The following is a 4,438-nucleotide window of genomic DNA, read 5'->3' on the forward strand; positions in this document are numbered from 1 at the left end:
ATATGTTTACACTCAATATTTTATGGATGGTATGTAGATAGATAGAGAGAGAGGTATTTAAATGTCATTAAAAATTTAAACAATTGTTATAAATTTAAGTTATTTTTTAAATAAATTTTTTAACACACAGTAGTTGAAAAACAATTAATTTTTGTTTTCAATAAATAAATACAAAAACAAATTTGTATTATTTTTTGGTGGAAAAAAAAGAATAAACTAAATTAGCCTTCCTCTTTAAAACTTTATTTAAAAATATTCTTTGTTAAAGTAAAGTTTTGTGTCTTTTTCTTTTTTTTTTTTGCTGAAATATATTTTGGTGCATATGATCGACCCCCCTTGGTTTTCAGTTATATGATCTGTTATTAATTTGATTCTTGTTTAAGCAGCGTCAGCAACTTCTCGAACCCTTTTGCAAAATCCTCTAGTTGAGTTTTATTTGGCTCCATTAAGTTTTGACTTTTTCAAAATGTTGCTTGAATGTCTGCTTTTAATCCTGTGTGCTGTTAAGCTTGTCGCGCGTTCTCATGTTTAATGCGTCGTTTGTGGTGCCTGTTTAAATTGTTTGCTATTTATGTCGGCAACTACCGTATAAACTTGAGATTTTGTTTTTAGTTTTTTTTTTTGCGTTTGTTTGCTCAGTTTGCTTGCTTGTCATTGCAGCAGAATATCAGCATGTTCGTACAACATGTTGTTCATATTTAGTTGTGGAGCCTCAAACGTAGTACCTATATGCTGAAATCAATATGTTGACTAATAAATTGTTAAACAAAAAATCCGTATTTTATTCAATAACAATTAAAGTACAAATATCCGGAGAGTGTGGAAGATTTGGAGGTGTTCTTTGAACGCGATATCAGAGGGCCTTAGCCTTTCAACATATGGGATTAGAATCCAATCTGGGACCACATCCTGTTGCTTTTGACTCATAAAGTTTATCATATACCAAACGACTTTCCATGAAGCGTTGACGAAACATTTGTGGTGAAGAAGTTAACGTAATGAGACAGTTCAGTGGAGAAAAGGTTAAATTTCCGAGAATACAATCAATATTCACACTAGGAACCAAATTAATGGTCAATTAGTTCCTCCAGATTCATAAAATGATTTAAGGCAAGTCTGTTGACCATGGACTGTTGACGATGTTGAAGTTGATGCTGATGACGTTGCTGATGTTGATGCAGCTGTTGTTGCAGCTGCTGTTTTTGTTGTTGAAGATATAGCTCTTGTTGTTGGGCACTAATGAACAAAGAACTGGAGTGCTTCTCAGGAGAATTTTCTTTAACAAATAATGAGTTATTGATCTCACTCTCTATGAAATCTAAAGATAATTTTCTAGGTTTGAGAATATGATCAGAGAAGAGCATGGATAAAAATGCATTGATTTAACACAAGGATCTCTCAATCAGTGGATCACCAGGAAATTACTCTCTAAAGAAGAAGCTCTGAAGTTGAGAATATGGTCAAAGAAGAGCATAGATACAGAAACATTGAAGACCTTAGAAGCCAACAAAGTTGCGAAACATTGACAGTTAGTTGCTTTAGCTGGATGTAAAGTCAATGATGAGACAAGATAAATATTGCAAGAAGTCGAAACCGGTTGAGACAGATCAAAAATATCATTGTGAAATGCTTCTAATGTCAAAAGAGAAAAAAGAATTGGCTTTCTTTTTCCGAATGATTGTGTTTGTGGTCTCTGTGACATTCATAAAGATGAAGCTTTTGAAGTAGAGAATATTGTCGAAGAAAAGCATGAAAATCGGATAATACAATGACAGCTGAATGAAAAAGCAATATTCAGAGAAAATCAATTTTGAGCCAAGTCTTTTGTGCATTTAAAAATTAAGCTATGATGTGTTTGATCTTCAGAGAAGATCTATTTAGAGCCAAGTCTTTTGTGTCGTGTAAATTGTCGTTTTTAGAACAGTTATCAACGAATTATAGAGAATAGAGATAGTATGCTGCAAGGCGATTGATAGCTGCCAAGATATTAAGATCTTGGCTGATCCTGGTCTGATACTAAAGAGTACATAAAGAAAGAATATGTTTGAATATAAATCTGACTACTTCCAGAATTGGTTATCGATTTTCAGTTTGTAAAATTCTTTTAAATTTTGATCTCCCAACAACACTATCAAAAGTTTCAAAAACAATTGGCTTGTTGATCCAAAGTATTGCAGTAACTTAAAGAGAATACAATCCGGGATAATGTTGCTGTTGTAAGCAACATGGGGCGACGAAATCTTCTGACCACTCTCGATGGTGGTTAAGTCCAGAGCCGTTCCTGAGATGACACCAGCCCAAACAAGAGTTGCACCATAATTGGATGGACAAATGGCAGGGATGCGGTGCAGCAATGTAGGCATATGTTGCTCCTCAGCAGAAAATTGTATTGTTGTTGCTGGGATTGACAGCCCTTGACCGAATAATTAGGGTCGTTCCGGTACGTAGAACCGGGTGTCGGGGAATGCCAGCTTAATGTCTAAAGCACCGGTAATAAGATCCCAAGGCCCTTTTTCAAAAATCACGCTCCTGATATAACCATAGCTTGTTAAAAAATATAAAATATTTGTTTAATTACTCACAATAGCTTCTTCTTTTTGGTGTGTATTTGTTTCATACCAGCTTGTAACAACAACAAATATAACATAAACAACAAACATACATATAACACAAAACAACAACAATAGCCAACAAAAATGCAACTCTATCATATATCAGAGTTGTATTGTCGATGCTAACAAACCATGTCAACCTATACAAGTTAAGAGAACAAAAAACCAAAGAAAAAAAAGGAAAAAACATTTAAACCATAATGATCATAAGCTTTCCAAGCTACAACAATGTTGGAATGTATGGTATCATGTACTTACAAAATTTTATTTTGTATGATTTTGTTTTCATTTTCATCTTTTTGTTAATTTCCAAATGTTTCATCGTTGTTGCTGTGTTTCTTTTTTTTATTGTGAAGCTGCACAGTTGTGATTTTTGTACTCTTTAGGAAAATTATGACATGAACATGAACGTAATCCTCATAATGATGTTATACAATACGCCATCTTAGGGTAAACAAACTAAAGCCGCAATACAAAAATCAAAAGGAACAAGCCCTCTCTACTCACTCCTAAGCTGTAAGTCCAAAAGGCCTTAAAAAAATATTGGTAGTTGATTGGAAATGAAAAAGAAACATGTTGAGTTTTGTGTTAAATCGAAAAAAAAAGAAATCGAACAAAAAAAATTTGTTCACAAAGTTCACAGGACAGGAATGCGCGCGCTGACATTGAATATTTATATGAGTGGATTATGACAGTTTTGTTTGTTGACTGTGCTTGTCTTTGAATTAAATTTGTACTTTCCATGCTGGACACAATAGCATTACAGGATCCAACTACACGTTCATATGTATGTGTTCAAGTCGACGATGATCAGCCATATGATTTATTTTGGGTTATTGGTGATATTTCTGTTAATATCTGTTTACGCCACAAACAAATATGAAACATAATGGAATATACTGAGATCTGCCGCTCAGTTGGCAGTAGATGATATGAAAAAACAAATATTAATTTTTGTTTTGAAATTGTCTTAATAAAAAGATTCTCAATAACTGTAGACAGTGTAAATTAAGGCTTGTTTGACATTCTCGAGAAAGGAATGGGACATATTGGCAAGAGAAATGTTTTTTTATAAAATAAGTTTAATATTCGGTGTCTAATTTACTTATAGTAGAATATTCTATTTCACTAGATGTATTCCTTGCAAAGGAGCACGTCTGATCAAGACTAAACCAAGAATGTCAATCCAACTTAATGGGATAGACGATAAAACCAAGCATCACCTGAACACCTGCTTTTACGGCCTGATTTCACAGTGGTCCCGAGACTTGAGAACGGTCTACCACCAGCCCCTGAGTCATTCTATGACGAACTCTTGGTATAAGTACAAGCACTTAGCTGCTATATAATTTCTTGCTATAGCAGCCCCGTTGCGATATGACAGGGAGCATGGGATCAATACCAATGTTTACCCCGACAAGGAAAAGGCAATCACTGATCTAAAGTCTATAGCAGTGGCGACCCCAAAATCAGGTAACGAAAGATTGCATTTATTAGAATGCAATCCCCATCAACTAATGACCAATTCCAGTGTTTTCTTCAACCTCTTAAATAATGCGCAACCACACTACTGGAAAGGTCCTGTTGTTTGTGTAACATCACTTACAGATGTATTTGGTCGTCCGAAATATCCTGTCGGAATACTTCTTAACGTCGAGATAATATAACAAAAGATATAGAAATTTCCAAAGTCAATTTAAACCCAATAATTGCCCCGACAATTTGAGAGACAGGTTTGAAACCTGTCTCTCAAATTGTCAATAGCAGAGGCGACCCCAACATGAGGAGAAATCAATAAAAACTTGCATTGACCAGAATGCAATCCC

The sequence above is a fragment of the Lucilia cuprina genome, chromosome 4 (genome assembly GCF_022045245.1).
Source record: "Lucilia cuprina isolate Lc7/37 chromosome 4, ASM2204524v1, whole genome shotgun sequence".
NCBI lineage: Eukaryota > Metazoa > Arthropoda > Insecta > Diptera > Calliphoridae > Lucilia > Lucilia cuprina.